This window comes from Andrographis paniculata, unplaced genomic scaffold (assembly GCF_009805555.1).
Source record: "Andrographis paniculata isolate CXL003 unplaced genomic scaffold, ASM980555v1 Contig12END, whole genome shotgun sequence".
In the NCBI taxonomy this organism is placed as follows: domain Eukaryota; kingdom Viridiplantae; phylum Streptophyta; class Magnoliopsida; order Lamiales; family Acanthaceae; genus Andrographis; species Andrographis paniculata.
In genome coordinates this window covers 1742609-1755363 of record NW_026137402.1, presented here as the reverse complement: position 1 = coordinate 1755363, position 12755 = coordinate 1742609, and the positions used below count along the sequence as shown (strand labels likewise).

Below are 12755 nucleotides of genomic sequence, written 5' to 3'. Positions count from 1 at the left end.
AAATTTTAAAATATTTAATAATAATTTTAAAATTTTGAGTCCTCTTGAAGTAAAGGCTCTAAGCAATTGCTCAGATTGTTTCGCTCAAAACTGGCTCTCATATTCCTTTAAATATACAATAGTTAAAGAAGACTGCAAGATGACATTTCTTTTCTTTTTTTATCACATTCGTATTCTTATCATTATTTCAAATAATTTTTTAACTTTAACAATTAAACTATTATAGCTCCTCCATGCACCAGACTTTCCAAATTCCTTTAGACTTTATTTGTAAAATGCACGCTTACAAGGGGTCATAAGGGAACAGACTAAATACAACTTGGATAGCATGCTGAAATTTCATTATTCAGCACTGCTAAACTAAATCTTAGTCATTGATAAGTTAAATTAATTAAATTATTGTTTTTAACTAAAATAAATGAATGGTTAAGATTAATTCAGCATAAGCTGAATTAATTTAATACATCAGCATAGGATCCAAACTCGACTAAATATTGAATTCACTTATTGCCAATAAATTAGCCAACAAGTCTCTACAAGCATATTTAATAACGCAAAATAAATTGGCAGCGGGGGATGTCAGCGGGGCGGGTTTGGGACGAGTTTTGCAGGCCCCGACACCTGCCTCACTAGAAAATATTATGACTCAAAACCCGTCCCGTCCCACTTCAACCCCACACCAGGACCCATTCCTTGAACCTCTGGGTTCGGAGCCAACCCGACAAACCCGTTTTTTTTTTTTAAGAATAAAATATTTTTTTAAATAATTTAATACTTAAAAAAAATATGCGTAAAAGTATCAAAAAATTATAGTTCAAAAATAAGAAAAATCAAATATCGACGATAGTCCGCAGTAATGAGGTCAACAATAGTCCCTATTATAATTAGAATTATATGAGAAACAAATGCAAAATGAAATTTGATTTAGAATTAAAGTTTTATTTTATATTTAATTTTTTTAAATAAATAAATAATATAATTTATATTGTATAAAAATATAAATAAATTATAATAATTAATAAAATATCCGGGTTCGGATTCGGGTCCCAGAAGGGCGAATTTTTAGTAAAACCTGAACCCAGTAGAGTCTAAAACTCAAAATCTATAACCCATCCCGAACCAAATTTTTTTACCCTAATTCGCCCCATTAAGACCGGATCCGGGGCTACCCCGCCCCATACATCCCTATTGGTAGTCCGCCCAATAATTAATGTCTCAAAACAATTTATATATTAAACACATACATTACAATTTCCGTTTAATGTTTTTGGCAAAATAGATGTCTATATATCCATAGAACTGTTGGGAATAATAGCAATACGCAACAATAAAATTCCCTAATTGTTAAAATATCGCAGGAGCATTAATAAGCCGATTTACGTGGAAAACCTCTCCAATGCAAAGAGGAAAAACCACGAGGCTCTTAAGCCCACCCAAAAATTCCACTATCACAAAAATCAGATCCAAAATCACAACCCGAGATATGGCCTAAATAACAGGGAGTCACCGAAATCTTGATCTCACAAACAACGAAAAAACCGAACAAAAACAGAGCCAAAAATCTGGTTCATTGCCGAATTTTTATCTGAAAATCGGACCGTTGAAAAAAGATCTCCACCGAACAAAATGAAGATATAGATGTCCCCTAACTTCAGTAAAAATTTCAAGCCGATCAGACAACGTTTCCTATGCCGATTGATCCAGTCTCCAAAACTTCGCAGGGAGAAGAACAACTCGGGACTGTTCTGTTTTTCTTTTCGGATATATCACTGTCCGCAGCTGCTGTTGCTGATTATTATTTTCGGGGGTAATTAAGTCATCCAATTAAAACTAATTACCTTTTAAATTTGGGCCTTTAATTCACATGGTTGGGAGCCGAAACCCAACAAGAACGACCCCTCAATAGCACATACTTTTTAAGCAGAAAAGCATAAAACTTAAATTATTAGATCATAGCATTCATACCTTACACTTTATCATCGGTCAACTTCAAAACCTACAAAAATTACCTCCCTGCATCTTGCAAGATTTTAGGTTGTATAGTATATAGGCCGGATAGAACATAAAAATACATCAAAAGCAGCATAGCATACTCTATCTGTTATATAATTTAGGGCATCCCAATTACTCAAAAACTATCCCCTCCAAAGGCTTCTTGAGCTCTTTCCCAAGAACAGCAAGAGCCATGACTTTCAATCCCATATAATTATGTGTCTTACGGTGGACTGGAGACTATTAAAATCTTCATACCTCTCTGGACCATACTTTCGGTTAAACTTATCTACATACTTTGGGTTGGCTAGAAATAGATATTATATATAATCTTTTGAATAGAAAATAAATTATTAGTATAATATTAAAAATAAAATTTATATTTTTTTCGAAAAAATTTTAATTGAATAGTAAAATCCCCTAGAAATACTAAAACAAACACAGCCAAATACTGTCAAATTTCTATTTAAACAAGATTTTTTATTTTATCTAAACTAATAAAATAAATGGGAACTGCAAGAGATAAATTGATATAAAAATAAAGGATATTATATGTATACGAAGAGAGCAGAAAAAAAAAAAAAAAAAATAGTGATGTTCCTTAAGAAAAAACAAGTGGGTTAATTTTTTATCACAAAACAATAAGTATTTAAAAAAATGAGTTTAATATATAAATTATAGTATGTTATGATATTATTTTATTATTTATTATGAAAGTGATGTTGATATTTTAAAAATAAAAATCAATATATATAATTAAAAGAAATTTGAAATGAGTTTAAATATTTTAAATATTATATCTAATAAAATATACTCTTTCGGTCTTAATAGTGTTGTCTTGTTTTTCTATTTTTGTTTGTCCCAAAACAATTATCTTGTTTCTTACTTTTTTTTTTCAAAAATATTTTTTTTATTTAGTAACAGTGGTCTCCATTTTATAACAAAATTATTCCACTTTTTCAAACTACCTCTAATTACTACTGCAACCTACTTTTAAAATCATTCCGTATTTTAGTTTTTTAACTTCTACTTTATATTATTTTCAATTAAATAATATTATTCTTTAATTCTCGTGCCCACTTCCAACAAAATATTTTTTTTGGACGGAAAGAGTATATAATATGGATACCTTTTCACGGAGAATAAAACAATATATGTTACAATTAAATAAAAAATATATTTATTTGTTTATTAATACTCCCTCCGTCCCACCACATTTGATACTATTTCCATTTTTGTCTGTCCCATAACAATTGACAAATTTCTATTTTTGGTAAAAATTATTAATTCAAAATATATTTAACAAATATAAATCAACTTAATTAACTACATAATATACAACATCATAAATGACGTAAGACCCACTTAAAACCCCTTTATTTCTACATCTCTCCTCAAAAAAATAAATATTTTTATCTATATTTAAAACTATACATCTTTTATAAAATTGATTTATGTTAATTATAAATAAACAAAAATATTTTTTTATTTACTTATATTATAGAAAATTTTATTCTCTACAAAATTATATTCATATTGCTATATAATTTTTAAATATTTAAACATATATTTTAATTTTTTTTAATCATATATATTAAATTTACTTTAAAATTATAAATATTATTAATTATAAAAAAATATAATAATATCATAATTAATTATTATTAACTAATTAAACATTCTCGTCTTAAATACCGTGTCGTGGGACAGAGGGAGTATAAACTAATTTTCTAAGAAAATGAAAAAATTTAAATATGAATAAAAATATTTATTTATTGAAGATAAAGATAAAAATAAATTAATTTTCAGTAGATTCTACATATTTGAGAGGTTAGAAATTTAATTAAATTAATTTTTATATATATTAAATATATTTAAAATTGATAATTTACTAAAAATATAATCTTGTCAACTATTATGAAATATACTAAAATAAAAAATGTCAACTATTATGAAATGGTAGGAGTATATTGTTTTGAAAAATAAAATGAATTAATAGTATAATATTAAAATAAATATAGAATTTTGATTTTAATTTTCAAGAAAAATTTTATTGAATAGTAAAATTTCCTAAAAATCCTAAAACAAACACAACCAAAAAAACTACAATAGTCAAATTCCTATCTGAAGAAATTTTTTTAAAATAAATCAAAACTGCAACAGATAAATTGATATCAAAATAAAGAAGAGTATTATATGTATAGGGAAAAACAAAAAAAAACAAGAAAAGAAAAATCATCAGTGTTCCTTCGGTAGAAGTGAATTAAATCTTAATCACAAAACAATCAGAATTAGCATGATTTTTTCGAATCAACCATCACAAGGAACACTTCCAAAATAAACCAAAGAAGAACAAAAAACATAAAAATAACTCAAATCCAAAATAAAATCAGAAAAGAAGTAGGGTGAAGATCAGACGATGTACGTGAGAAAAAAATGTAAATTTCCCTGACCTCACACAGGAAAGGCCTCAAAATGAGCTGGGATTAACATCTATCATCACTGCCACGCCCTAATTTCAATCAAATTCATAAGCGCTGCAGGCTGCAACAAATCATTGCGGAGGAGAAAAACGAAATAAGTTAAATAAGAGAATTCAGAATTAGAGTATCCACCAATGTGTGTATATATAGACCATTCTTCATAATTAGGCAAAATTAATAGGCCCATTCCTTCTAGAACAATTTAGCATGCTTACATGAAATGTTGCAAATAATATATATGAAAAACAGTTACATCCTTGAGATGCCGAAAACCACAAGAGATTTGGCAAAAAATGTAACATGCTCAAATATTACATTCAGGATAGGGTGAAAACAGCAGAAAAGGCAGAGCAGTTTAAGTAACATGTAAAAATTGAGTAATTATAAGGACAAAGAACATACCATACTCCCAACAATACCAACACATTCTTGTTGGTTCTCTTGGCCTGCAAAAAACATAGATTAATTTAAATTAGTTTAAGGCACCTTAAGTGTTTTAGGTGATATACTAATCTTTTGGGAAGTTATGATCACTTCAGATGTCTATTGATCTAACGATTATTATAGAATACTTAACTATGAAAACTAAAGGTACAGTAAATATTATACAAGAGCTATACATAGAAATGATATTTGCCTTGAAATTTTTGGTTTTGAAAAATATGGATAAATCAATCACACCGCATTGCATGAGATCATATCTTAAGTCTTTTATGAGAACCTCGATCCTATTCATATTTCCTACAGCATGAATTGCAGATGCAAATATTCCAAGTAAGAATTTAACCCTAACAAATATGGTTTGCTTGAATTTATTATAAACATTTCGAAAAGCAATCTTACAAAATTACAAGTCATCTGTTACGATAAAACCATAATCATCGCACAGATAACCTAAAGCACAACAACCAAGCGTTTGTCATCTATAGTTAAAGTGACAACATAAAGTAGTACAAAAATCATCTGATTGTCTGCAGATGAACATCTCTACATAAATCAAATCAATGCAGGTTACATGGCGAGGTATACCACATTACATTCGCACACAAAATAAATAAATAAAATCACGACATGTGCAATCACGCTATTCAACAGGCTCCAGAGGATATATATATATATATAAACAGAACTTGGAAAAACAAATAAAGACACCATTGAGATTAACACCGCAGAAATTACGCACAGAGGAAAAGCAACACTCACAAGCTATCAAATCACATCGCAACAGATTACGCTTGCAATTGAAATCGCAACGTAAGGAGAAGCAGCACTTACCATGGGAGGAGGCGACGAACCGGAGAAACCCTAGACTCAGCTGTTCTTACACACGACCAAATATTCCCTCGTTGGTCATGTTTACGGATTTTTCAGGTTACGCTGTTATCGGCCCAAACATTAGGCCATTGCATAATAGTGGACCTCAAAGGCTTATATCTTATATTGGGCTTACAAAAGCCCATTATTATTATTATTATTATTATTATTATTATTATTATTATTATTAATCTCCGGCGGTGATATGCCATAATTTTCAAGAAAGATAGATAACTTCAATTGATTGGCATTGAACATGTGTGTTTTTTTTTTTTTTTTTTTTTTTTTTTTTTTTTTTTTAATTTGAATTCGAATTTGAATTATTTAATGTGCTGTTTTTATATTTTAAATAAAAAATTAAATTTTAATATAATATATATAATAAAAAATAAAGATTTCATTTAATTTTAGAAAAAAAAAAAAGTTATGAATAGCAAAATCTTTAGAAATCAAACAAACAAGCACACCCAACATACAAAAAAATAAATTAATTGATCAATTGAACTTTTGAACTTTCTTTGGGTCACATATGATTTGATTTGTCATTGGTATTAATTAGGCCAGTTAAATTTACTGTAATTTTTTTTATTTTACTATTTGATATTTGTATTTTAAAATATGGGGTTGAATTCCCGTTGAATCGGTACTGCCAATTTTTCTTAATATTCCTTTCGTCCCATATATTATGGGCCTATTACTGTAAATACGATAATTTAGGTAAAGTGTAGTTAGAAAGTAATTAAGAAGTGTATTAGTAAAAATAATTATCTTATAATAAAAATAATTGTGGATTAAGATTAATATAACTAAATAGTTTAATTAAGATTAAAAAAATTATAAAATTTAAAATTTAAAATGAGATTAAAGTGTATAATTATATTTCCGAAAAAAGAATGAACAAATTATATGAAACGGACGAAAATAGAAAATATGAAAAAATTATATGAGAAAGAGAGAGTAATAAATAGATTATTTAAATGAGTTGGCATATAATTGCCTTTTTGGCACATTGGGGTAGTTGAAGATATAAAAAATTTTAAATTCTGTATTTAATCCAATCAACTATCATGTTGAATATTATAGTATAAATTAATTCTTAATGTATATGTATATGTTGAAATTAATGAAATGGGATGTTAATTTATTAATTAACAATAGTTTGAATATTTTAATAAATTAATGAGTAGTTAATACATATTGAAATACTTTCACATAATTAACAATAGTATAGATATTTTAATACATAATTTAAATTAGGAATTCCATTAAATGTCAAATTATGAATCATGTATATATATTAGAGGTAGAAAAACATCAAACAAACATGTCTTTATATTTAAATTTAAAATATTTTCACATAATGTAAAAAACGTAAGAATTTTGTATTCTACTCATCAAAAGTTCCATTCAATAATGTACTACTTTCGTCCGGCTCTAAGAGTCTCTTTTATTTTTTACGTGTTGATCTTTGAATATTAATACAAATTAAAAAAAATTGTAAAAATATTTTTATTACTGTCTTATAATACTAATAAAAGGACATTTTGTAAAAAAAATTATATAAATATAATAATATTTTCAATGTTAAACATAATGACGTAAAATGTAAATGTGACCTTTAAAAACGGTAAAACGGCTCTTGTGCACATGTAGATATTGAAATTAATGGAACATAATGTTATTTTATTTTAATTATCAATAATTAGAGTATTTTAATATAATAATGAATGGTAATACATGTTACCGAAATGCTATATTGAAGCAAAAAAAATGCTAATAGTTTAACTATTTTAACTTTGTGACTAATACATTCAAAGTAGTGTTCCACTTTGTCGGTCTAGTTGAAGATGTATGTTTGAGTTACAATATTCTTGTCTCATTATTACGACATATTGTTTGGATATTTCTTATTTTGTTGTATTCTTCTGGATGAACTGCATTTGAACTGGTTTTATATTGTTGTCTTCTTTGTACCATGTTTTGTTGCAACAATTTTTTTTATGTATTGTTTACAGGGCGTCTCGAACTTTTTTATGACCCTGAGCAAAAACAAAATATAGGCCCTATAAATATATAATTAAATGTATTTTAAAATAATATCACCGACAACTATAATAACAAACTCCATAAAAAAAAAAAAAAATTATTTTGATCACATATTCAATAAATGTTCATTAACAAAAGTGTATTATTGGTAAAGAATACCAATATTTTAACTAATATAAAAATAATAATCCAATAATAACAACTATTATAATAATTATAATAATAATAATAATAATAATATTATTATTATTATTATTATTATTATTATTATTATTATTATTATTAGAAACTATAAATACATCATTCATTACAAATCTCTGCACAAAAAATTATAATCCCTCCGTCCGGGAAATTTAGTCCATTTTCTTTGTATTTTTACAAAGAAGTGGATTAAATTTTCCGAACGGAGGGAGTATAATATAATATAACTAAGCTAAAAAGAAGTAAGAATAAACCAGATTTAAACAAGCTTCCCAAAAATTATAGCCGACTTGACATGCTTATCAAAAGAGGATTCAACTGAAAAAAAAAAAAAAAAAAATCAATGAATTTAAAAAATAACATAATAAAAACAAATTATAAAATACTAAATTTTAAGTACTTACAAGATTGTTATTTAAGAAGTCTTGTCCTTCGTGCATTCTTTGAAGCAAATTCGTCAATCAAATCTTTATAAGTTACTTTGTTCAAAATTTCATTTTCAATTGCTACTAAAGTTAGATCATTTAGTCTTTCTTGGAACATAAAACTATGCAAGTAAGTCTTGAGCAACTTTAATTTTGATAAACTTCTTTCAGCGGTTGCAAGGGTCACTGGGATGATTAACAATATCCTACATGCAACAATTGCATTGGAAAAACAATCAACATATTTTAAAAAATTTATAATATCTAAAACATCAAATTTTTTTTTAGGTAAACACTCTTGTAGCAATTTCAACTCCCCATATAAATTATATTCGTGAATATCACAAATATCACCATTTTTAAGTTATTATAAAATTCGTACAACAAGACTTCAAGTTAATATCATCTAATAAATGCAATTTTTTATAAGGAAAAAAAAAACCCAAACACATTTTTAATATTGTTCAAACCTTCTATCAAGTGAAACAATTGTTTAATCAATAATACAATTAAAAAAAATAATTTTAAAGATTGTTTTGCACTTAGTAAACTTTTATCAATTTTTTTTCTTTTAATATCATCTAATAAATGCAATTTTTTATAAGAAAAAAAAAAACCCAAACATTTTAAATATTGTTCAAACCTTCTATCAAGTGAAACAATTGTTTAATCAATAATACAATTAAAAAAAAAATAATTTTAAAGATTGTTCTGCACTTAGTAAACTTTTATCAATTTTTTTTCTTTTAATTTGACGCTTTTGAGGAGAAATTGGATCAACATCCATTTCAAGTGCAATTTCTGTGCCAATATCAATAACATTTGTAAAATCATTATTTTTATACTCCTCAAAAAAATAAAATCAATTTTTCAACATTTTCAATGACAACACAAACTAGCAACACAAACTAGCATGTATTTTGATTGTAATTTTTTATTAACTAACAACATATAACAAATTATACCAAATTACAATCAAAACAATAAATTCAAAATCTCCTAGCTCGTCATTAGCTAAAGATTTAGTCTCACTTCTTGTTTTAGAATCACCATTACTTTCAGCAATTTCAAGCAAAGCTTCTCTAAAATCTGGAATTTGAAATAAAATTGCTTTTACACTATTAACACGACTTTCCCAACAAGTAAAAGATAATGATTTAGGAGTTAAATATTTCACATTATTTATTAAAATTTGCCATCTTTTTTAAGAATTTGCAAATATAGTATAGATGCGTTGGATTACACAAAAAAAAATCCCTAACTTTTCGAAAATTATTGGTCATGTCACACAACATTAAATTAAGACTATGAGCACTACAAAGAGTATAAAGAGCTCTAGGATTCAAATCCAAAAGTTTTATTTTCACTCCTTGATTTTTTCCTTTCATATTCGATCAATTATCATAATTTTGTCCACGCACATCATCTACATCAAGTTCAAGAACACTTAATTCATGTAAAAAAATATAAAAAAGTTCTTGTCCAGTTGTATCATTCACATTAAATAAATCCTAAAAATGATTCTTTTATGCAAACACAATTAGAAGAAATATCTAAATATCTTAAAATCAAAGACATTTGTTATTACAAATAAAAAAGACATTTGTTCTTGATTGCTAACAGCGGGTGTACAATCAAGTATTACAGAAAAATACTTAGCCATTTTTAATTCTTTAATAATTTCAAATTTAATTGCATAAGCAAGCAAAAGAATCAACTCATTTTGAATGTTGTGACTAGGATAATGAATATAAATGTCATCAATAGGATCAAACTCAGCTACCATTTTAATTAATCCTAAGAAATTTTCATTGTTATTTTCATATAATTTCTCATTAGAACCATGCAATGTTATGTTTTGCAAAAAACTTCACAATTGAAATAATTCTTAACAAAACATTTTTCCAGTATTCTTTATCTCTCTCAAGTTCTTTTAGATTTTATTTATCAATGGTTTTATTCTTTTGAAGTCTTAATGCAACTCATACCAAGTGACCATCTTTTGAATGTGTTCTATACTAATTTCATGTTCTTTAATTCTAATATAAAGATGAACCCAATCACTAAAACCCTCATTTGCCAATAAGCCTCTATCACAACCTTTCTTAAACAACTTACAACAACAAAATTTTTTTTTATCAAGTTCTTTTGAATATACAAGCCAATCTCTATCGCATTTTTTCTTATTTGGCAATACTCTAGTGTAGAATGTGATAGAAAATTGTCTTTCAAATTTATCTTTAGTGCTTTTTACAATAGACAAAACTCTTTTAGAACCCTTTATTGCTAACATATTAATCATTTCGGAATTCAATTGTGGTTCTCTTATAACAAATTTATTAATTGCTCAACTCTGAGATTGAATTAGCTCATCAATTCTTTTTTTCTTTTTGCATTTTTCATATCCAGACTCATACTTCTTTTTAGGAGACATAATTTATTTTGTTATTTTTAAATTGTAAAAAATAAGGAACAATAAAACATGGATTGAAATCCTCTGCACCGGAGAAACAACATGGCGCGTGCACAAGTAGCGTACAGTGTGCAGTCCTACAATCCATAATCCAACAATTTATCCCAAAAATTGAATTGGAAGAATTAGAATTAATAGATTAGAGAATTAAAATTAATCAATACCGGAAAAAGAAAATGGAAGGCGCCAAAGCAGTGCAGCTGGTGGCTGTCGGCGGTCTATCTATCTCGCAGTTCGCTGAACTAAGGGAGAAAAGAAAAAGAAAAAACAAGAAGAATAAGAAGAAGAAGGAGGGGAATTGTGAACGCTAGTCGCTGGTGATTGTTTGTATATCTCGTTAGATTGGAGAAGGGAAAAAAGAAAAATAAAAGAGAAAGTGAGATTGTGAACGCGACGTTTGGATTTGAGATAAAAGTTCAAACAATAATTTTATAATTAAAATTAAATTAGATAATCATGAAGAAGAAAAAATATAAATTCATATTAAAATTGAAATTTGAAAAATTTAATATATCTAACAATAATATTATTAAAATTTTAAAAAATATAGGCCCTTCTCAAATTTGGGCCCTGAGCAGTCGCTCACTTTGCTCCTGCTAATAGCCGCCTCTGATTGTTTATGATACAAGTTCTTTTTTAATTTCTTTTTGCATCTAATCCTAATTACAAACCTTCTAGTACGTGCATAATCACAATAAAAATGTAAGCGTTCTCTGAATTTATGTGTTCCATTATATGTTATTCATTGAATCATGTTTATTTTAGATGCTGAAAATTATCAAACAATGTATTATTAATTGAATATTAAAATAATGTCACACAATTTAGAAAATACTAAGTTCTGTATCAAGTTATATAATATAGTATGAAATGCTCCCCATGAACGCATAAATGCTAAACTCACCTAACGGAATGCTAATTTATTTTAATTAATAGTAATTTGGATATTCTAATACAAAAATAATTGTTAATACACAAATTTTTAACATATACCAACGAGATTCTAATAGTTTGGCTATTATTCAGATCTTGAAAAACTATGAAAATAATTCGACTTTGTCATCCACTATTGGCGAATGAGATAAAATATCTAGAACTTCAATTTCTTCGATATCTCCTTTACTTTTTGAAGGATTGGTTGAGGTTGAAATAATGACAAATAGATTTTGCTCGCCTCCATCGATTTCGTCCATAGATCTTGTTGAATGATTTTTCTCTGTGTTGAAAGTGGCGGTTTAGCACCGTATCTTAGGCCTTAAAATATACATTGTGTTTGTTCGTTTAGTGTTTTTAGATAAAAAAAAATAAATTAATATTAAATATGAGAAATTATATCGGTAATATAAAATAATATCTAGTGTTGAATTGTTAGAGTTTTTAAGTGGATAAAGTGTATATATTACATATTGTATTGATATATATATCTTGTATTTTTTATAATATTTATGAAGAATTGTATCATCTAAAAACACAATGTGAACAAACATTTTCTCACATAATATTAAATAAAATATTATTTAAATATAAAATTAACACACCCTTATAGTCATTTCGAATAGTATGTTTGTTTGTGGATTTGATTTTTGGATTTGAATTTTTGAATAGTAAAGTTTAAATTTGAATAGTTGTTTCATGTGATATAAATAGATATTGATGTAATATTTAAATATAAAATTTATTCTTAGCATTGTGTTTCCAAAATGTTATTAGCGCCACCCGTTTAGGATCAAATCATAACATTGAGACATTCTGTTGCAATTATTTTGTAGGGGTGTGTACACCAGAGTTTCTGATAATAGAAAAACATATTCAAAGACAACT

At 26.6% G+C, this 12755-nt stretch overlaps 1 long non-coding RNA gene and 2 other non-coding genes across 3 annotated transcripts; all 3 read right to left on the bottom strand.

The window, feature by feature from the left end:
* Window positions 1–1341: 1341 nt before the first annotated feature.
* LOC127254662 (uncharacterized) lies at window positions 1342–5869 on the bottom strand. The gene is made up of 3 exons (XR_007839468.1): window positions 5751–5869; window positions 4878–4921; window positions 1342–4536 (listed from the first exon to the last, which is right to left on the bottom strand). It is a non-coding gene; the product is annotated as an uncharacterized LOC127254662 (long non-coding RNA).
* On the bottom strand, window positions 4235–4320 carry LOC127257236 (small nucleolar RNA snoR53Y). The gene has a single exon (XR_007839952.1). It is a non-coding gene; the product is annotated as a small nucleolar RNA snoR53Y (small nucleolar RNA).
* LOC127257231 (small nucleolar RNA snoR69Y) lies at window positions 4397–4502 on the bottom strand. Its single transcript, XR_007839951.1, has one exon. It is a non-coding gene; the product is annotated as a small nucleolar RNA snoR69Y (small nucleolar RNA).
* Window positions 5870–12755: the final 6886 nt, after the last annotated feature.